Genomic DNA, 17766 nt, shown 5'->3' on the forward strand with positions numbered 1-17766 from the left:
ATCTGTGTTCCAGGAGGCTTTACTCTGAGCCTCTTTATGAATTCACACGGTACAAACTGGAAGGATTTGTAGCCATTTTCAATGTATCGGTGATCGTTAGAGAGATGCCAGTGATGCGAAACCATATTTCCCACAATGGGTGTGACCAAAGTTTAGCCTCCTTCCTTTTTTGACCGTAGCAAAGTGTCCACTCACCTGATGGGGGAATATACAGGCACCACTGCAGGGCAACACCTTTACTTGCTCCGCCAGTACATATAATAAATTGGATACGATACAGAGAAGATTAGCATGGCCCCTGCGAAAGGATGACATGCAAATTCGTGAAGCGTTTCCATATTTTGGTCCAAAAATGACTTTGGCACAAGGCTACTTTCATCCTTTTCTAGGAATCTTCCGCTTATCTGTGTTCCAGGAGGCTTTACTCTGAGCCTCTTTATGAATTCCCACGGTACAACCTGGACGGATTTGTAGCCATTTTCAATGTATCGGTGATCGTTAGAGAGAGGCCAGTGATGCTAAACCATATTTCCACCAATGGGTGTGACCAAAGTTTAGCCTCCTTCCTTTTTTGACCGTAGCAAAGGGTCCACTCACCTGATGGGGGAATATACAGGCACCACTGCAGGGAAAAACCTGTACTTGCTTCAGCAGTACATATAATAAATTGGATACGATACAGAGAAGATTAGCATGGCCCCTGCGAAAGGATGACACGCAAATTCGTGAAGCGTTTCCATATTTTGGTCCAAAAATGACTTTGTCACAAGGCTACTTTCATCCTTTTCTAGGAATCTTCCGCTTATCTGTATTCCAGGAGGCTTTACTCTGAGCCTCTTTATGAATTCACACGGTACAAACTGGAAGGATTTGTAGCCATTTTCAATGTATCGGTGATCGTTAGAGAGATGCCAGTGATGCGAAACCATATTTCCCACAATGGGTGTGACCAAAGTTTAGCCTCCTTCCTTTTTTGACCGTAGCAAAGGGTCCACTCACCTGATGGGGGAATATACAGGCACCACTGCAGGGAAACACCTGTACTTGCTCCGGCAGTACATATAATAAATTGGATACGATACAGAGAAGATTAGCATGGCCCCTGCGAAAGGATGACACGCAAATTCGTGGAGCGTTTCCATATTTTGGTCCAAAAATGACTTTGTCACAAGGCTACTTTCATCCTTTTCTAGGAATCTTCTGCTTATCTGTGTTCCAGGAGGCTTTACTCTGAGCCTCTTTATGAATTCAAAGGTACAAACTGGAAGGATTTGTAGCCATTTTTAATGTATTAGTGATCGTTAGAGCGAGGCCAGTAATGCGAAACCATATTTCCCACAATGGGTGTGACCAAAGTTTAGCCTCCTTCCTTTTTTGACCGTAGCAAAGGGTCCACTCACCTGATGGGGGAATATACAGGCACCACTGCAGGGAGAAACCTGTACTTGCTTCAGCAGTACATATAATAAATTGGATACGATACAGAGAAGATTAGCATGGCCCCTGCGAAAGGATGACACGCAAATTCGTGAAGCGTTTCCATATTTTGGTCCAAAAATGACTTTGGCACAAGGCTACTTTCATCCTTTTCTAGGAATCTTCCGCTTATCTGTGTTCCAGGAGGCTTTACTCTGAGCCTCTTTATGAATTCACACGGTACAAACTGGACGGATTTGTAGCCATTTTCAATGTATCGGTGATCGTTAGAGAGAGGCCAGTGATGCGAAACCATATTTCCCACAATGGGTGTGACCAAAGTTTAGCCTCCTTCCTTTTTTGACCGTAGCAAAGGGTCCACTCACCTGATGGGTGAATATACAGGCACCACTGCAGGGAAACACCTGTTCTTGCTCCGCCAGTACATATAATAAATTAGATACGATACAGAGAAGATTAGCATGGCCCCTGCGAAAGGATGACACGCAAATTCGTGAAGCGTTTCCATATTTTGGTGCAAAAATGACTTTGGCACAAGGCTACTTTCATCCTTTTCTAGGAATCTTCCGCTTATCTGTGTTCCAGGAGGCTTTACTCTGAGCCTCTTTATGAATTCCCACGGTACAACCTGGACGGATTTGTAGCCATTTTCAATGTATCGGTGATCGTTACAGAGAGGCCAGTGATGCGAAACCATATTTCCACCAATGGGTGTGACCAAAGTTTAGCCTCCTTCCTTTTTTGACCGTAGCAAAGGGTCCACTCACCTGATGGGGGAGTATACAGGCTACACTGCAGGGAAAAACCTGAACTTGCTTCAGCAGTACATATAATAATTTGGATACGATACAGAGAAGATTAGCATGGCCCCTGCGAAAGGATGACACGCAAATTCGTGAAGCGTTTCCATATTTTGGTCCAAAAATGACTTTGGCACAAGGCTACTTCATCCTTTTCTAGGAATCTTCCGCTTATCTGTGTTCCAGGAGGCTTTACTCTGAGCCTCTTTATGAATTCACACGGTACACACTGGACGGATTTGTAGCCATTTTCAATGTATCGGTGATCGTTAGAGAGAGGCCAGTGATGCGAAACCATATTTCCCACAATGGGTGTGACCAAAGTTTAGCCTCCTTCCTTTTTTGACTGTAGCAAAGGGTCCACTCACCTGATGGGGGAATATACAGGCACCACTGCAGGGAAACGCCTGTACTTGCTCCGGCAGTACATATAATAAATTGGATACGATACAGAGAAGATTAGCAGGCCCCTGCGAAAGGATGACACGCAAATTCGTGAAGCGTTTCCTTATTTTGGTCCAAAAATGACTTTGGCACAAGGCTACTTTCCTCCTTTTCTAGGAATCTTCCACTTATCTGTGTTCCAGGAGGCTTTACTCTGAGCCTCTTTATGAATTCACACGGTACAAACTGGACAGATTTGTAGCCATTTTCAATGTATCGGTGATCGTTAGAGAGAGGCCAGTGATGCGAAACCATATTTCCCACAATGGGTGTGACCAAAGTTTAGCCTCCTTCTTTTTTTGACCGTAGCAAAGGGTCCACTCACCTGATGGGGGAATATATACAGGCACCACTCCAGGGAAAAACCTGTACTTGCTTCGGCAGTACATATAATAAATTGGATACGATACAGAGAAGATTAGCATGGCCCCTGTGAAAGGATGACACGCAAATTCGTGAAGCGTTTCCATATTTTGGTCCAAAAATGACTTTGGCACAAGGCTACTTCATCCTTTTCTAGGAATCTTCCGCTTATTGGTATTCCAGGAGGCTTTACTCTGAGCCTCTTTATGAATTCACACGGTACAAACTGGACGGATTTGTAGCCATTTTCAATGTATCGGTGATCGTTAGAGAGAGGCCAGTGATGCGAAACCATATTTCCCACAATGGGTGTGACCAAAGTTTAGCCTCCTTCCTTTTTTGACCGTAGCAAAGGGTCCACTCACCTGATGGAGGAATATACAGGCACCACTGCAGGGAAACACCTGTACTTGCTCCGGCAGTACATATAATAAATCGGATACGATACAGAGAAGATTAGCATGGCCCCTGCGAAAGGATGACACGAAAATTCGTGAAGCGTTTCCATTTTTTGGTCCAAAAATGACTTTGGCACAAGGCTACTTCATCCTTTTCTAGGAATCTTCCGCTTATCTGTGTTCCAGGAGGCTTTACTCTGAGCCTCTTTATGAATTCACACGGTACAAACTGGACGGATTTGTAGCCATTTTCAATGTATCGGTGATCGTTAGAGAGAGGCCAGTGATGCGAAACCATATTTCCCACAATGGGTGTGACCAAAGTTTAGCCTCCTTCCTTTTTTGACCGTAGCAAAGGGTCCACTCACCTGATGGGGGAATATACAGGCACCACTGCAGGGAAACACCTTTACTTGCTCTGCCAGTACATATAATAAATTGGATACGATACAGAGAAGATTAGCATGGCCCCTGCGAAAGGATGACACGCAAATTCGTGAAGCGTTTCCATATTTTGGTCCAAAAATGACTTTGGCACAAGGCTACTTTCATCCTTTTCTAGGAATCTTCCGCTTATCTGTGTTCCAGGAGGCTTTACTCTGAGCCTCTTTATGAATTCCCACGGTACAAACTGGACGGATTTGTAGCCATTTTCAATGTATCGGTGATCGTTAGAGAGAGGCCAGTGATGCGAAACCATATTTCCACCAATGGGTGTGACCAAAGTTTAGCCTCCTTCCTTTTTTGACCGTAGCAAAGGGTCCACTCACCTGATGGGGGAATATACAGGCACCACTGCAGGGAAAAACCTGTACTTGCTTCAGCAGTACATATAATAAATTGGATACGATACAGAGAAGATTAGCATGGCCCCTGCGAAAGGATGACACGCAAATTCGTGAAGCGTTTCCATATTTTGGTCAAAAAATGACTTTGGCACAAGGCTACTTCATCCTTTTCTAGGAATCTTCCGCTTATCTGTGTTCCAGGAGGCTTTACTCTGAGCCTCTTTATGAATTCACACGGTACACACTGGACGGATTTGTAGCCATTTTCAATGTATCGGTGATCGTTAGAGAGAGGCCAGTGATGCGAAACCATATTTCCCACAATGGGTGTGACCAAAGTTTAGCCTCCTTCATTTTTTGACTGTAGCAAAGGGTCCACTCACCTGATGGGGGAATATATACAGGCACCACTCCAGGGAAAAACCTGTACTTGCTTCGGCAGTACATATAATAAATTGGATACGATACAGAGAAGATTAGCATGGCCCCTGTGAAAGGATGACACGCAAATTCGTGAAGCGTTTCCATATTTTGGTCCAAAAATGACTTTGGCACAAGGCTACTTCATCCTTTTCTAGGAATCTTCCGCTTATTGGTATTCCAGGAGGCTTTACTCTGAGCCTCTTTATGAATTCACACGGTACAAACTGGACGGATTTGTAGCCATTTTCAATGTATCGGTGATCGTTAGAGAGAGGCCAGTGATGCGAAACCATATTTCCCACAATGGGTGTGACCAAAGTTTAGCCTCCTTCCTTTTTTGACCGTAGCAAAGGGTCCACTCACCTGATGGAGGAATATACAGGCACCACTGCAGGGAAACACCTGTACTTGCTCCGGCAGTACATATAATAAATCGGATACGATACAGAGAAGATTAGCATGGCCCCTGCGAAAGGATGACACGAAAATTCGTGAAGCGTTTCCATTTTTTGGTCCAAAAATGACTTTGGCACAAGGCTACTTCATCCTTTTCTAGGAATCTTCCGCTTATCTGTGTTCCAGGACGCTTTACTCTGAGCCTCTTTATGAATTCACACGGTACAAACTGGAAGGATTTGTAGCCATTTTCAATGTATCGGTGATCGTTAGAGAGAGGCCAGTAATGCGAAACCATATTTCCCACAATGGGTGTGACCAAAGTTTAGCCTCCTTCCTTTTTTGACCGTAGCAAAGGGTCCACTCACCTGATGGGGGAATATACAGGCACCACTGCAGGGAAACACCTGTACTTGCTCCGGCAGTACATATAATAAATTGGATACGATACAGAGAAGATTAGCATGGCCACTGCAAAAGGATGACACGCAAATTCGTGAAGCGTTTCCATATTTTGGTCCAAAAATAACTTTGGCACAAGGCTACTTTCATCCTTTTCTAGGAATCTTCTGCTTATCTGTGCTCCAGGAGGCTTTACTCTGAGCCTCTTTATGAATTCACAGGTACAAACTGGAAGGATTTGTAGCCATTTTTAATGTATCAGTGATCGTTAGAGCGAGGCCAGTAATGCGAAACCATATTTCCCACAATGGGTGTGACCAAAGTTTAGCCTCCTTCCTTTTTTGACCGTAGCAAAGGGTCCACTCACCTGATGGGGGAATATACAGGCACCACTGCAGGGAAAAACCTGTACTTGCTTCAGCAGTACATATAATAAATTGGATACGATACAGAGAAGATTAGCATGGCCCCTGCGAAAGGATGACACGAAAATTCGTGAAGCGTTTCCATATTTTGGTCCAAAAATGACTTTGGCACAAGGCGACTTCATCCTTTTCTAGGAATCTTCCGCTTATCTGTGTTCCAGGAGGCTTTACTCTGAGCCTCTTTATGAATTCACACGGTACAAACTGGACGGATTTGTAGCCATTTTCAATGTATCGGTGATCGTTAGAGAGAGGCCATTGATGCGAAACCATATTTCCCACAATGGGTGTGACCAAAGTTTAGCCTCCTTCCTTTTTTGACCGTAGCAAAGGGTCCACTCACCTGATGGGGGAATATACAGGCACCACTGCAGGGAAACACCTGTACTTGCTCCGGCAGTACATATAATAAATTGGATACGATACAGAGAAGATTAGCATGGCCCCTGCGAAAGGATGACACGCAAATTCGTGAAGCGTTTCCATATTTTGGTCCAAAAATGACTTTGGCACAAGGCTACTTTCATCCTTTTCTAGGAATCTTCCGCTTATCTGTGTTCCAGGAGGCTTTACTCTGAGCCTCTTTATGAATTCCCACGGTACAAACTGGAAGGATTTGTAGCCATTTTCAATGTATCGGTGATCGTTAGAGAGAGGCCAGTGATGCGAAACCATATTTCCCACAATGGGTGTGACCAAAGTTTAGCCTCCTTCCTTTTTTGACCGTAGCAAAGGGTCCACTCACCTGATGGGGGAATATATACAGGCACCACTCCTGGGAAAAACCTGTACTTGCTTCGGCAGTACATATAATAAATTGGATATGATACAGAGAAGATTAGCATGGCCCCTGCGAAAGGATGACACGAAAATTCGTGAAGCGTTTCCATTTTTTGGTCCAAAAATGACTTTGGCACAAGGCTACTTCATCCTTTTCTAGGAATCTTCCGCTTATCTGTGTTCCAGGACGCTTTACTCTGAGCCTCTTTATGAATTCACACGGTACAAACTGGAAGGATTTGTAGCCATTTTCAATGTATCGGTGATCGTTAGAGAGAGGCCAGTGATGCGAAACCACATTTCCCACAATGGGTGTGACCAAAGTTTAGCCTCCTTCCTTTTTTGACCGTAGCAAAGGGTCCACTCACCTGATGGGGGAATATAAAGGCACCACTGCAGGGAAACACCTGTACTTGCTCCGGCAGCACATATATTAAATTGGATACGATACAGAGAAGATTAGCATGGCCCCTGCGAAAGGATGACACGCAAATTCGTGAAGCATTTCCATATTTTGGTCCAAAAATGACTTTGGCACAAGGCTACTTCATCCTTTTCTAGGAATCTTCGGCTTATCTGTGTTCCAGGAGGCTTTACTCTGAGCCTCTTTATGAATTCCCACGGTACAAACTGGAAGGATTTGTAGCCATTTTCAATGTATCGGTGATCGTTAGAGAGATGCCAGTGATGCGAAACCATATTTCCCACAATGGGTGTGACCAAAGTTTAGCCTCCTTCCTTTTTTGACCGTAGCAAAGGGTCCACTCACCTGATGGGGGAATATATACAGGCACCACTCCTGGGAAAAACCTGTACTTGCTTCGGGAGTACATATAATAAATTGGATATGATACAGAGAAGATTAGCATGGCCCCTGCGAAAGGATGACACGCAAATTCGTGAAGCGTTTCCATATTTTGGTCCAAAAATGGCTTTGGCACAAGGCTACTTCATCCTTTTCTAGGAATCTTCCGCTTATTGGTGTTCCAGGAGGCTTTACTCTGAGCCTCTTTATGAATTCACACGGTACAAACTGGACGGATTTGTAGCCATTTTCAATGTATCGGTGATCGTTAGAGAGAGGCCAGTGATGCGAAACCATATTTCCCACAATGGGTGTGACCAAAGTTTAGCCTCCTTCCTTTTTTGACCGTAGCAAAGGGTCCACTCACCTGATGGGGGAATATATACAGGCACCACTCCTGGGAAAAACCTGTACTTGATTCGGCAGTACATATAATAAATTGGATATGATACAGAGAAGATTAGCATGGCCCCTGCGAAAGGATGACACGCAAATTCGTGAAGCGTTTCCATATTTTGGTCCAAAAATGGCTTTGGCACAAGGCTACTTCATCCTTTTCTAGGAATCTTCCGCTTATTGGTGTTCCAGGAGGCTTTACTCTGAGCCTCTTTATGAATTCACACGGTACAAACTGGACGGATTTGTAGCCATTTTCAATGTATCGGTGATCGTTAGAGAGAGGCCAGTGATGCGAAACCACATTTCCCACAATGGGTGTGACCAAAGTTTAGCCTCCTTCCTTTTTTGACCGTAGCAAAGGGTCCACTCACCTGATGGGGGAATATAAAGGCACCACTGCAGGGAAACACCTGTACTTGCTCCGGCAGCACATATATTAAATTGGATACGATACAGAGAAGATTAGCATGGCCCCTGCGAAAGGATGACACGCAAATTCGTGAAGCATTTCCATATTTTGGTCCAAAAATGACTTTGGCACAAGGCTACTTCATCCTTTTCTAGGAATCTTCGGCTTATCTGTGTTCCAGGAGGCTTTACTCTGAGCCTCTTTATGAATTCACACGGTACAACCTGGACGGATTTGTAGCCATTTTCAATGTATCGGTGATCGTTAGAGAGAGGCCAGTGATGCGAAACCATATTTCCCACAATGGGTGTGACCAAAGTTTAGCCTCCTTCCTTTTTTGACCGTAGCAAAGGGTCCACTCACCTGATGGGGGAATATATACAGGCACCACTGCAGGGAAACACCTGTACTTGCTTCGGCAGTACATATAATAAATTGGATACGATACAGAGAAGATTAGCATTGCCCCTGCGAAAGGATGACACGCAAATTCGTGAAGCGTTTCCATATTTTGGTCCAAAAATGACTTTGGCACAAGGCTACTTCATCCTTTTCTAGGAATCTTCCGCTTATCTGTGTTCCAGGAGGCTTTACTCTGAGCCTCTTTATGAATTCACACGGTACAAACTGGACGGATTTGTAGCCATTTTCAATGTATCGGTGATCGTTAGAGAGAGGCCAGTGATGCGAAACCATATTTCCCACAATGGGTGTGACCAAAGTTTAGCCTCCTTCCTTTTTTGACCGTAGCAAAGGGTCCACTCACCTGATGGGGGAATATACAGGCACCACTGCAGGGAAACACCTGTACTTGCTCCGGCAGTACATATAATAAATTGGATACGATACAGAGAAGATTAGCATGGCCCCTGCGAAAGGATGACACGCAAATTCGTGAAGCGTTTCCATATTTTGGTCCAAAAATGACTTTGTCACAAGGCTACTTTCATCCTTTTCTAGGAATCTTCCGCTTATCTGTGTTCCAGGAGGCTTTACTCTGAGCCTCTTTATGAATTCCCACGGTACAAACTGGAAGGATTTGTAGCCATTTTCAATGTATCGGTGATCGTTAGAGAGAGGCCAGTGATGCGAAACCATATTTCCCACAATGGGTGTGACCAAAGTTTAGCCTCCTTCCTTTTTTGACCGTAGCAAAGGGTCCACTCACCTGATGGGGGAATATATACAGGCACCACTGCAGGGAAAAATCTGTACTTGCTTCGGCAGTACATATAATAAATTGGATACGATACAGAGAAGATTAGCATTGCCCCTGCGAAAGGATGACACGCAAATTCGTGAAGCGTTTCCACATTTTGGTCCAAAAATGACTTTGGCACAAGGCTACTTCATCCTTTTCTAGGAATCTTCCGCTTATCTGTGTTCCAGGAGGCTTTACTCTGAGCCTCTTTATGAATTCACACGGTACAAACTGGAAGGATTTGTAGCCATTTTCAATGTATCGGTGATCGTTAGAGAGAGGCCAGTGATGCGAAACCATATTTCCCACAATGGGTGTGACCAAAGTTTAGCCTCCTTCCTTTTTTGACCGTAGCAAAGGGTCCACTCACCTGATGGGGGAATATACAGGCACCACTGCAAGGAAACACCTGTATATGCTCCGGCAGTACATATAATAAATTGGATACGATACAGAGAAGATTAGCATGGCCCCTGCGAAAGGATGACACGCAAATTCGTGAAGCGTTTCCATATTTTGGTCCAAAAATGACTTTGGCACAAGGCTACCTTCATCCTTTTCTAGGAATCTTCCGCTTATCTGTGTTCCATGAGGCTTGACTCTGAGCCTCTTTATGAATTCACACGGTACAAACTGGAAGGATTTGTAGCCATTTTCAATGTATCGGTGATCATTAGAGAGAGGCCAGTGATGCGAAACCATATTTCCCACAATGGGTGTGACCAAAGTTTAGCCTCCTTCCTTTTTTGACCGTAGCAAAGGGTCCACTCACCTGATGGGGGAATATACAGGCACCACTGCAGGTAAACACCTGTATTTGCTCCGGCAGTACATATAATAAATTGGATACGATTCAGAGAAGATTAGCATGGCCCCTGCGAAAGGATGACACGCAAATTTGGAAGCGTTTCCATATTTTGGTCCAAAAATGACTTTGGCACAAGGCTACTTTCATCCTTTTCTAGGAATCTTCCGCTTATCTGTGTTCCAGGAGGCTTTACTCTGAGCCTCTTTATGAATTCCCACGGTACAAACTGGAAGGATTTGTAGCCATTTTCAATGTATCGGTGATCGTTAGAGAGAGGCCAGTGATGCGAAACCATATTTCCCACAATGGGTGTGACCAAAGTTTAGCCTCCTTCCTTTTTTGACCGTAGCAAAGGGTCCACTCACCTGATGGGGGAATATACAGGCACCACTGCAGGGGAAAACCTGTACTTGCTTCGGCAGTACATATAATAAATTGGATACGATACAGAGAAGATTAGCATGGCCCCTGCGAAAGGATGACACGCAAATTCGTGAAGCGTTTCCATATTTTGGTCCAAAAATGACTTTGGCACAAGGCTACTTCATCCTTTTCTAGGAATCTTCGGCTTATCTGTGTTCCAGGAGGCTTTACTCTGAGCCTCTTTATGAATTCCCACGGTACAAACTGGAAGGATTTGTAGCCATTTTCAATGTATCGGTGATCGTTAGAGAGATGCCAGTGATGCGAAACCATATTTCCCACAATGGGTGTGACCAAAGTTTAGCCTCCTTCCTTTTTTGACCGTAGCAAAGGGTCCACTCACCTGATGGGGGAATATATACAGGCACCACTCCTGGGAAAAACCTGTACTTGCTTCGGGAGTACATATAATAAATTGGATATGATACAGAGAAGATTAGCATGGCCCCTGCGAAAGGATGACACGCAAATTCGTGAAGCGTTTCCATATTTTGGTCCAAAAATGGCTTTGGCACAAGGCTACTTCATCCTTTTCTAGGAATCTTCCGCTTATTGGTGTTCCAGGAGGCTTTACTCTGAGCCTCTTTATGAATTCACACGGTACAAACTGGACGGATTTGTAGCCATTTTCAATGTATCGGTGATCGTTAGAGAGAGGCCAGTGATGCGAAACCATATTTCCCACAATGGGTGTGACCAAAGTTTAGCCTCCTTCCTTTTTTGACCGTAGCAAAGGGTCCACTCACCTGATGGGGGAATATATACAGGCACCACTCCTGGGAAAAACCTGTACTTGATTCGGCAGTACATATAATAAATTGGATATGATACAGAGAAGATTAGCATGGCCCCTGCGAAAGGATGACACGCAAATTCGTGAAGCGTTTCCATATTTTGGTCCAAAAATGGCTTTGGCACAAGGCTACTTCATCCTTTTCTAGGAATCTTCCGCTTATTGGTGTTCCAGGAGGCTTTACTCTGAGCCTCTTTATGAATTCACACGGTACAAACTGGACGGATTTGTAGCCATTTTCAATGTATCGGTGATCGTTAGAGAGAGGCCAGTGATGCGAAACCACATTTCCCACAATGGGTGTGACCAAAGTTTAGCCTCCTTCCTTTTTTGACCGTAGCAAAGGGTCCACTCACCTGATGGGGGAATATAAAGGCACCACTGCAGGGAAACACCTGTACTTGCTCCGGCAGCACATATATTAAATTGGATACGATACAGAGAAGATTAGCATGGCCCCTGCGAAAGGATGACACGCAAATTCGTGAAGCATTTCCATATTTTGGTCCAAAAATGACTTTGGCACAAGGCTACTTCATCCTTTTCTAGGAATCTTCGGCTTATCTGTGTTCCAGGAGGCTTTACTCTGAGCCTCTTTATGAATTCACACGGTACAACCTGGACGGATTTGTAGCCATTTTCAATGTATCGGTGATCGTTAGAGAGAGGCCAGTGATGCGAAACCATATTTCCCACAATGGGTGTGACCAAAGTTTAGCCTCCTTCCTTTTTTGACCGTAGCAAAGGGTCCACTCACCTGATGGGGGAATATATACAGGCACCACTGCAGGGAAACACCTGTACTTGCTTCGGCAGTACATATAATAAATTGGATACGATACAGAGAAGATTAGCATTGCCCCTGCGAAAGGATGACACGCAAATTCGTGAAGCGTTTCCATATTTTGGTCCAAAAATGACTTTGGCACAAGGCTACTTCATCCTTTTCTAGGAATCTTCCGCTTATCTGTGTTCCAGGAGGCTTTACTCTGAGCCTCTTTATGAATTCACACGGTACAAACTGGACGGATTTGTAGCCATTTTCAATGTATCGGTGATCGTTAGAGAGAGGCCAGTGATGCGAAACCATATTTCCCACAATGGGTGTGACCAAAGTTTAGCCTCCTTCCTTTTTTGACCGTAGCAAAGGGTCCACTCACCTGATGGGGGAATATACAGGCACCACTGCAGGGAAACACCTGTACTTGCTCCGGCAGTACATATAATAAATTGGATACGATACAGAGAAGATTAGCATGGCCCCTGCGAAAGGATGACACGCAAATTCGTGAAGCGTTTCCATATTTTGGTCCAAAAATGACTTTGTCACAAGGCTACTTTCATCCTTTTCTAGGAATCTTCCGCTTATCTGTGTTCCAGGAGGCTTTACTCTGAGCCTCTTTATGAATTCCCACGGTACAAACTGGAAGGATTTGTAGCCATTTTCAATGTATCGGTGATCGTTAGAGAGAGGCCAGTGATGCGAAACCATATTTCCCACAATGGGTGTGACCAAAGTTTAGCCTCCTTCCTTTTTTGACCGTAGCAAAGGGTCCACTCACCTGATGGGGGAATATATACAGGCACCACTGCAGGGAAAAATCTGTACTTGCTTCGGCAGTACATATAATAAATTGGATACGATACAGAGAAGATTAGCATTGCCCCTGCGAAAGGATGACACGCAAATTCGTGAAGCGTTTCCACATTTTGGTCCAAAAATGACTTTGGCACAAGGCTACTTCATCCTTTTCTAGGAATCTTCCGCTTATCTGTGTTCCAGGAGGCTTTACTCTGAGCCTCTTTATGAATTCACACGGTACAAACTGGAAGGATTTGTAGCCATTTTCAATGTATCGGTGATCGTTAGAGAGAGGCCAGTGATGCGAAACCATATTTCCCACAATGGGTGTGACCAAAGTTTAGCCTCCTTCCTTTTTTGACCGTAGCAAAGGGTCCACTCACCTGATGGGGGAATATACAGGCACCACTGCAAGGAAACACCTGTATATGCTCCGGCAGTACATATAATAAATTGGATACGATACAGAGAAGATTAGCATGGCCCCTGCGAAAGGATGACACGCAAATTCGTGAAGCGTTTCCATATTTTGGTCCAAAAATGACTTTGGCACAAGGCTACCTTCATCCTTTTCTAGGAATCTTCCGCTTATCTGTGTTCCATGAGGCTTGACTCTGAGCCTCTTTATGAATTCACACGGTACAAACTGGAAGGATTTGTAGCCATTTTCAATGTATCGGTGATCATTAGAGAGAGGCCAGTGATGCGAAACCATATTTCCCACAATGGGTGTGACCAAAGTTTAGCCTCCTTCCTTTTTTGACCGTAGCAAAGGGTCCACTCACCTGATGGGGGAATATACAGGCACCACTGCAGGTAAACACCTGTATTTGCTCCGGCAGTACATATAATAAATTGGATACGATTCAGAGAAGATTAGCATGGCCCCTGCGAAAGGATGACACGCAAATTTGGAAGCGTTTCCATATTTTGGTCCAAAAATGACTTTGGCACAAGGCTACTTTCATCCTTTTCTAGGAATCTTCCGCTTATCTGTGTTCCAGGAGGCTTTACTCTGAGCCTCTTTATGAATTCCCACGGTACAAACTGGAAGGATTTGTAGCCATTTTCAATGTATCGGTGATCGTTAGAGAGAGGCCAGTGATGCGAAACCATATTTCCCACAATGGGTGTGACCAAAGTTTAGCCTCCTTCCTTTTTTGACCGTAGCAAAGGGTCCACTCACCTGATGGGGGAATATACAGGCACCACTGCAGGGGAAAACCTGTACTTGCTTCGGCAGTACATATAATAAATTGGATACGATACAGAGAAGATTAGCATGGCCCCTGCGAAAGGATGACACGCAAATTCGTGAAGCGTTTCCATATTTTGGTCCAAAAATGACTTTGGCACAAGGCTACTTCATCCTTTTCTAGGAATCTTCCGCTTATCTGTGTTCCAGGAGGCTTTACTCTGAGCCTCTTTATGAATTCCCACGGTACAAACTGGAAGGATTTGTAGCCATTTTCAATGTATCGTGATCGTTAGAGAGAGGCCAGTGATGCGAAACCATATTTCCCACAATGGGTGTTACCAAAGTTTAGCCTCCTTCCTTTTTTGACCGTAGCAAAGGGTCCACTCACCTGATGGGGGAATATATACAGGCACCACTGCAAGGAAACACCTGTATTTGCTCCGGCAGTACATATAATAAATTGGATACGATACAGAGAAGATTAGCATGGCCCCTGCGAAAGGATGACACGCAAATTCCTGAAGCGTTTCCATATTTTGGTCCAAAAATGACTTTGGCACAAGGCTACCTTCATCCTTTTCTAGGAATCTTCCGCTTATCTGTGTTCCATGAGGCTTGACTCTGATTCCTTTATGAATTCACACGGTACAAACTGGAAGGATTTGTAGCCATTTTCAATGTATCGGTGATCATTAGAGAGAGGCCAGTGATGCGAAACCATATTTCCCACAATGGGTGTGACCAAAGTTTAGCCTCCTTCCTTTTTTGACCGTAGCAAAGGGTCCACTCACCTGATGGGGGAATATACAGGCACCACTGCAGGTAAACACCTGTATTTGCTCCGGCAGTACATATAATAAATTGGATACGATTCAGAGAAGATTAGCATGGCCCCTGCGAAAGGATGACACGCAAATTTGGAAGCGTTTCCATATTTTGGTCCAAAAATGACTTTGGCACAAGGCTACTTTCATCCTTTTCTAGGAATCTTCCGCTTATCTGTGTTCCAGGAGGCTTTACTCTGAGCCTCTTTATGAATTCCCACGGTACAAACTGGAAGGATTTGTAGCCATTTTCAATGTATCGGTGATCGTTAGAGAGAGGCCAGTGATGCGAAACCATATTTCCCACAATGGGTGTGACCAAAGTTTAGCCTCCTTCCTTTTTTGACCGTAGCAAAGGGTCCACTCACCTGATGGGGGAATATAAAGGCACCACTGCAGGGAAACACCTGTACTTGCTCCGGCAGTACATATATTAAATTGGATACGATACAGAGAAGATTAGCATGGCCCCTGCGAAAGGATGACACGCAAATTCGTGAAGCATTTCCATATTTTGGTCCAAAAATGACTTTGGCACAAGGCTACTTCATCCTTTTCTAGGAATCTTCGGCTTATCTGTGTTCCAGGAGGCTTTACTCTGAGCCTCTTTATGAATTCACACGGTACAACCTGGACGGATTTGTAGCCATTTTCAATGTATCGGTGATCGTTAGAGAGAGGCCAGTGATGCGAAACCATATTTCCCACAATGGGTGTGACCAAAGTTTAGCCTCCTTCCTTTTTTGACCGTAGCAAAGGGTCCACTCACCTGATGGGGGAATATATACAGGCACCACTGCAGGGAAACACCTGTACTTGCTTCGGCAGTACATATAATAAATTGGATACGATACAGAGAAGATTAGCATTGCCCCTGCGAAATGATGACACGCAAATTCGTGAAGCGTTTCCATATTTTGGTCCAAAAATGACTTTGGCACAAGGCTACTTCATCCTTTTCTAGGAATCTTCCGCTTATCTGTGTTCCAGGAGGCTTTACTCTGAGCCTCTTTATGAATTCACACGGTACAAACTGGACGGATTTGTAGCCATTTTCAATGTATCGGTGATCGTTAGAGAGAGGCCAGTGATGCGAAACCATATTTCCCACAATGGGTGTGACCAAAGTTTAGCCTCCTTCCTTTTTTGACCGTAGCAAAGGGTCCACTCACCTGATGGGGGAATATACAGGCACCACTGCAGGGAAACACCTGTACTTGCTCCGGCAGTACATATAATAAATTGGATACGATACAGAGAAGATTAGCATGGCCCCTGCGAAAGGATGACACGCAAATTCGTGAATCGTTTCCATATTTTGGTCCAAAAATGACTTTGGCACAAGGCTACTTCATCCTTTTCTAGGAATCTTCCGCTTATCTGTGTTCCAGGAGGCTTTACTCTGAGCCTCTTTATGAATTCCCACGGTACAAACTGGAAGGATTTGTAGCCATTTTCAATGTATCGTGATCGTTAGAGAGAGGCCAGTGATGCGAAACCATATTTCCCACAATGGGTGTGACCAAAGTTTAGCCTCCTTCCTTTTTTGACCGTAGCAAAGGGTCCACTCACCTGATGGGGGAATATATACAGGCACCACTGCAAGGAAACACCTGTATTTGCTCCGGCAGTACATATAATAAATTGGATACGATACAGAGAAGATTAGCATGGCCCCTGCGAAAGGATGACACGCAAATTCCTGAAGCGTTTCCATATTTTGGTCCAAAAATGACTTTGGCACAAGGCTACCTTCATCCTTTTCTAGGAATCTTCCGCTTATCTGTGTTCCATGAGGCTTGACTCTGAGCCTCTTTATGAATTCACACGGTACAAACTGGAAGGATTTGTAGCCATTTTCAATGTATCGGTGATCATTAGAGAGAGGCCAGTGATGCGAAACCATATTTCCCACAATGGGTGTGACCAAAGTTTAGCCTCCTTCCTTTTTTGACCGTAGCAAAGGGTCCACTCACCTGATGGGGGAATATACAGGCACCACTGCAGGTAAACACCTGTATTTGCTCCGGCAGTACATATAATAAATTGGATACGATTCAGAGAAGATTAGCATGGCCCCTGCGAAAGGATGACACGCAAATTTGGAAGCGTTTCCATATTTTGGTCCAAAAATGACTTTGGCACAAGGCTACTTTCATCCTTTTCTAGGAATCTTCCGCTTATCTGTGTTCCAGGAGGCTTTACTCTGAGCCTCTTTATGAATTCCCACGGTACAAACTGGAAGGATTTGTAGCCATTTTCAATGTATCGGTGATCGTTAGAGAGAGGCCAGTGATGCGAAACCATATTTCCCACAATGGGTGTGACCAAAGTTTAGCCTCCTTCCTTTTTTGACCGTAGCAAAGGGTCCACTCACCTGATGGGGGAATATACAGGCACCACTGCAGGGGAAAACCTGTACTTGCTTCGGCAGTACATATAATAAATTGGATACGATACAGAGAAGATTAGCATGGCCCCTGCAAAAGGATGACGCGCAAATTCGTGAAGCGTTTCCATATTTTGGTCCAAAAATGACTTTGGCACAAGGCTACTTCATCCTTTTCTAGGAATCTTCCGCTTATCTGTGTTCCAGGAGGCTTTACTCTGAGCCTCTTTATGAATTCACACGGTACAAACTGGACGGATTTGTAGCCATTTTCAATGT

General features: G+C 44.4%; 44 non-coding genes across 44 annotated transcripts; all 44 read left to right on the forward strand.

The window, feature by feature from the left end:
* Nucleotides 1–236: 236 nt before the first annotated feature.
* Nucleotides 237–343, forward strand: LOC133012398 (U6 spliceosomal RNA). The gene has a single exon (XR_009680859.1). It is a non-coding gene; the product is annotated as a U6 spliceosomal RNA (small nuclear RNA).
* Nucleotides 344–638: 295 nt separating this feature from the next.
* On the forward strand, nt 639–745 carry LOC133012579 (U6 spliceosomal RNA). The gene has a single exon (XR_009681028.1). It is a non-coding gene; the product is annotated as a U6 spliceosomal RNA (small nuclear RNA).
* A 295-nt stretch (nt 746–1040) lies between these two features.
* On the forward strand, nt 1041–1147 carry LOC133012952 (U6 spliceosomal RNA). The gene has a single exon (XR_009681379.1). It is a non-coding gene; the product is annotated as a U6 spliceosomal RNA (small nuclear RNA).
* Nucleotides 1148–1441: 294 nt separating this feature from the next.
* Nucleotides 1442–1548, forward strand: LOC133012580 (U6 spliceosomal RNA). Its single transcript, XR_009681029.1, has one exon. It is a non-coding gene; the product is annotated as a U6 spliceosomal RNA (small nuclear RNA).
* A 295-nt stretch (nt 1549–1843) lies between these two features.
* Nucleotides 1844–1950, forward strand: LOC133012910 (U6 spliceosomal RNA). The gene has a single exon (XR_009681340.1). It is a non-coding gene; the product is annotated as a U6 spliceosomal RNA (small nuclear RNA).
* A 295-nt stretch (nt 1951–2245) lies between these two features.
* LOC133012399 (U6 spliceosomal RNA) lies at nt 2246–2352 on the forward strand. The gene has a single exon (XR_009680860.1). It is a non-coding gene; the product is annotated as a U6 spliceosomal RNA (small nuclear RNA).
* Nucleotides 2353–2646: 294 nt separating this feature from the next.
* On the forward strand, nt 2647–2752 carry LOC133012427 (U6 spliceosomal RNA). Its single transcript, XR_009680887.1, has one exon. It is a non-coding gene; the product is annotated as a U6 spliceosomal RNA (small nuclear RNA).
* Nucleotides 2753–3049: 297 nt separating this feature from the next.
* On the forward strand, nt 3050–3156 carry LOC133012811 (U6 spliceosomal RNA). The gene has a single exon (XR_009681246.1). It is a non-coding gene; the product is annotated as a U6 spliceosomal RNA (small nuclear RNA).
* Nucleotides 3157–3450: 294 nt separating this feature from the next.
* LOC133012782 (U6 spliceosomal RNA) lies at nt 3451–3557 on the forward strand. Its single transcript, XR_009681219.1, has one exon. It is a non-coding gene; the product is annotated as a U6 spliceosomal RNA (small nuclear RNA).
* A 298-nt stretch (nt 3558–3855) lies between these two features.
* On the forward strand, nt 3856–3958 carry LOC133012388 (U6 spliceosomal RNA). Its single transcript, XR_009680849.1, has one exon. It is a non-coding gene; the product is annotated as a U6 spliceosomal RNA (small nuclear RNA).
* Nucleotides 3959–4253: 295 nt separating this feature from the next.
* Nucleotides 4254–4360, forward strand: LOC133012581 (U6 spliceosomal RNA). The gene has a single exon (XR_009681030.1). It is a non-coding gene; the product is annotated as a U6 spliceosomal RNA (small nuclear RNA).
* A 296-nt stretch (nt 4361–4656) lies between these two features.
* Nucleotides 4657–4763, forward strand: LOC133012812 (U6 spliceosomal RNA). The gene has a single exon (XR_009681247.1). It is a non-coding gene; the product is annotated as a U6 spliceosomal RNA (small nuclear RNA).
* Nucleotides 4764–5057: 294 nt separating this feature from the next.
* Nucleotides 5058–5164, forward strand: LOC133012783 (U6 spliceosomal RNA). Its single transcript, XR_009681220.1, has one exon. It is a non-coding gene; the product is annotated as a U6 spliceosomal RNA (small nuclear RNA).
* A 294-nt stretch (nt 5165–5458) lies between these two features.
* On the forward strand, nt 5459–5565 carry LOC133012969 (U6 spliceosomal RNA). The gene has a single exon (XR_009681395.1). It is a non-coding gene; the product is annotated as a U6 spliceosomal RNA (small nuclear RNA).
* A 294-nt stretch (nt 5566–5859) lies between these two features.
* On the forward strand, nt 5860–5966 carry LOC133012655 (U6 spliceosomal RNA). The gene has a single exon (XR_009681099.1). It is a non-coding gene; the product is annotated as a U6 spliceosomal RNA (small nuclear RNA).
* Nucleotides 5967–6260: 294 nt separating this feature from the next.
* Nucleotides 6261–6367, forward strand: LOC133012767 (U6 spliceosomal RNA). The gene has a single exon (XR_009681205.1). It is a non-coding gene; the product is annotated as a U6 spliceosomal RNA (small nuclear RNA).
* Nucleotides 6368–6664: 297 nt separating this feature from the next.
* LOC133012479 (U6 spliceosomal RNA) lies at nt 6665–6771 on the forward strand. Its single transcript, XR_009680935.1, has one exon. It is a non-coding gene; the product is annotated as a U6 spliceosomal RNA (small nuclear RNA).
* Nucleotides 6772–7065: 294 nt separating this feature from the next.
* LOC133012931 (U6 spliceosomal RNA) lies at nt 7066–7172 on the forward strand. Its single transcript, XR_009681359.1, has one exon. It is a non-coding gene; the product is annotated as a U6 spliceosomal RNA (small nuclear RNA).
* A 296-nt stretch (nt 7173–7468) lies between these two features.
* On the forward strand, nt 7469–7575 carry LOC133012583 (U6 spliceosomal RNA). Its single transcript, XR_009681032.1, has one exon. It is a non-coding gene; the product is annotated as a U6 spliceosomal RNA (small nuclear RNA).
* Nucleotides 7576–7871: 296 nt separating this feature from the next.
* LOC133012662 (U6 spliceosomal RNA) lies at nt 7872–7978 on the forward strand. Its single transcript, XR_009681106.1, has one exon. It is a non-coding gene; the product is annotated as a U6 spliceosomal RNA (small nuclear RNA).
* Nucleotides 7979–8272: 294 nt separating this feature from the next.
* On the forward strand, nt 8273–8379 carry LOC133012933 (U6 spliceosomal RNA). Its single transcript, XR_009681361.1, has one exon. It is a non-coding gene; the product is annotated as a U6 spliceosomal RNA (small nuclear RNA).
* Nucleotides 8380–8675: 296 nt separating this feature from the next.
* LOC133012779 (U6 spliceosomal RNA) lies at nt 8676–8782 on the forward strand. The gene has a single exon (XR_009681216.1). It is a non-coding gene; the product is annotated as a U6 spliceosomal RNA (small nuclear RNA).
* Nucleotides 8783–9076: 294 nt separating this feature from the next.
* LOC133012768 (U6 spliceosomal RNA) lies at nt 9077–9183 on the forward strand. Its single transcript, XR_009681206.1, has one exon. It is a non-coding gene; the product is annotated as a U6 spliceosomal RNA (small nuclear RNA).
* A 297-nt stretch (nt 9184–9480) lies between these two features.
* On the forward strand, nt 9481–9587 carry LOC133012833 (U6 spliceosomal RNA). The gene has a single exon (XR_009681267.1). It is a non-coding gene; the product is annotated as a U6 spliceosomal RNA (small nuclear RNA).
* Nucleotides 9588–9881: 294 nt separating this feature from the next.
* LOC133012344 (U6 spliceosomal RNA) lies at nt 9882–9988 on the forward strand. Its single transcript, XR_009680808.1, has one exon. It is a non-coding gene; the product is annotated as a U6 spliceosomal RNA (small nuclear RNA).
* Nucleotides 9989–10283: 295 nt separating this feature from the next.
* On the forward strand, nt 10284–10390 carry LOC133012459 (U6 spliceosomal RNA). The gene has a single exon (XR_009680917.1). It is a non-coding gene; the product is annotated as a U6 spliceosomal RNA (small nuclear RNA).
* Nucleotides 10391–10684: 294 nt separating this feature from the next.
* LOC133012530 (U6 spliceosomal RNA) lies at nt 10685–10791 on the forward strand. The gene has a single exon (XR_009680983.1). It is a non-coding gene; the product is annotated as a U6 spliceosomal RNA (small nuclear RNA).
* A 296-nt stretch (nt 10792–11087) lies between these two features.
* Nucleotides 11088–11194, forward strand: LOC133012584 (U6 spliceosomal RNA). The gene has a single exon (XR_009681033.1). It is a non-coding gene; the product is annotated as a U6 spliceosomal RNA (small nuclear RNA).
* Nucleotides 11195–11490: 296 nt separating this feature from the next.
* On the forward strand, nt 11491–11597 carry LOC133012663 (U6 spliceosomal RNA). The gene has a single exon (XR_009681107.1). It is a non-coding gene; the product is annotated as a U6 spliceosomal RNA (small nuclear RNA).
* Nucleotides 11598–11891: 294 nt separating this feature from the next.
* On the forward strand, nt 11892–11998 carry LOC133012934 (U6 spliceosomal RNA). The gene has a single exon (XR_009681362.1). It is a non-coding gene; the product is annotated as a U6 spliceosomal RNA (small nuclear RNA).
* Nucleotides 11999–12294: 296 nt separating this feature from the next.
* LOC133012780 (U6 spliceosomal RNA) lies at nt 12295–12401 on the forward strand. The gene has a single exon (XR_009681217.1). It is a non-coding gene; the product is annotated as a U6 spliceosomal RNA (small nuclear RNA).
* Nucleotides 12402–12695: 294 nt separating this feature from the next.
* LOC133012769 (U6 spliceosomal RNA) lies at nt 12696–12802 on the forward strand. Its single transcript, XR_009681207.1, has one exon. It is a non-coding gene; the product is annotated as a U6 spliceosomal RNA (small nuclear RNA).
* Nucleotides 12803–13099: 297 nt separating this feature from the next.
* LOC133012834 (U6 spliceosomal RNA) lies at nt 13100–13206 on the forward strand. Its single transcript, XR_009681268.1, has one exon. It is a non-coding gene; the product is annotated as a U6 spliceosomal RNA (small nuclear RNA).
* A 294-nt stretch (nt 13207–13500) lies between these two features.
* Nucleotides 13501–13607, forward strand: LOC133012345 (U6 spliceosomal RNA). The gene has a single exon (XR_009680809.1). It is a non-coding gene; the product is annotated as a U6 spliceosomal RNA (small nuclear RNA).
* A 295-nt stretch (nt 13608–13902) lies between these two features.
* On the forward strand, nt 13903–14009 carry LOC133012461 (U6 spliceosomal RNA). Its single transcript, XR_009680918.1, has one exon. It is a non-coding gene; the product is annotated as a U6 spliceosomal RNA (small nuclear RNA).
* A 294-nt stretch (nt 14010–14303) lies between these two features.
* On the forward strand, nt 14304–14410 carry LOC133012531 (U6 spliceosomal RNA). The gene has a single exon (XR_009680984.1). It is a non-coding gene; the product is annotated as a U6 spliceosomal RNA (small nuclear RNA).
* A 295-nt stretch (nt 14411–14705) lies between these two features.
* Nucleotides 14706–14812, forward strand: LOC133012965 (U6 spliceosomal RNA). Its single transcript, XR_009681391.1, has one exon. It is a non-coding gene; the product is annotated as a U6 spliceosomal RNA (small nuclear RNA).
* A 294-nt stretch (nt 14813–15106) lies between these two features.
* Nucleotides 15107–15213, forward strand: LOC133012462 (U6 spliceosomal RNA). The gene has a single exon (XR_009680919.1). It is a non-coding gene; the product is annotated as a U6 spliceosomal RNA (small nuclear RNA).
* Nucleotides 15214–15507: 294 nt separating this feature from the next.
* On the forward strand, nt 15508–15614 carry LOC133012785 (U6 spliceosomal RNA). The gene has a single exon (XR_009681222.1). It is a non-coding gene; the product is annotated as a U6 spliceosomal RNA (small nuclear RNA).
* A 296-nt stretch (nt 15615–15910) lies between these two features.
* On the forward strand, nt 15911–16017 carry LOC133012357 (U6 spliceosomal RNA). The gene has a single exon (XR_009680820.1). It is a non-coding gene; the product is annotated as a U6 spliceosomal RNA (small nuclear RNA).
* Nucleotides 16018–16311: 294 nt separating this feature from the next.
* On the forward strand, nt 16312–16418 carry LOC133012821 (U6 spliceosomal RNA). Its single transcript, XR_009681256.1, has one exon. It is a non-coding gene; the product is annotated as a U6 spliceosomal RNA (small nuclear RNA).
* A 295-nt stretch (nt 16419–16713) lies between these two features.
* On the forward strand, nt 16714–16820 carry LOC133012966 (U6 spliceosomal RNA). The gene has a single exon (XR_009681392.1). It is a non-coding gene; the product is annotated as a U6 spliceosomal RNA (small nuclear RNA).
* A 295-nt stretch (nt 16821–17115) lies between these two features.
* On the forward strand, nt 17116–17222 carry LOC133012463 (U6 spliceosomal RNA). Its single transcript, XR_009680920.1, has one exon. It is a non-coding gene; the product is annotated as a U6 spliceosomal RNA (small nuclear RNA).
* A 294-nt stretch (nt 17223–17516) lies between these two features.
* LOC133012797 (U6 spliceosomal RNA) lies at nt 17517–17623 on the forward strand. The gene has a single exon (XR_009681233.1). It is a non-coding gene; the product is annotated as a U6 spliceosomal RNA (small nuclear RNA).
* Nucleotides 17624–17766: the final 143 nt, after the last annotated feature.

This window comes from Limanda limanda, chromosome 10 (genome assembly GCF_963576545.1).
Source record: "Limanda limanda chromosome 10, fLimLim1.1, whole genome shotgun sequence".
In the NCBI taxonomy this organism is placed as follows: Eukaryota; Metazoa; Chordata; class Actinopteri; order Pleuronectiformes; family Pleuronectidae; genus Limanda; species Limanda limanda.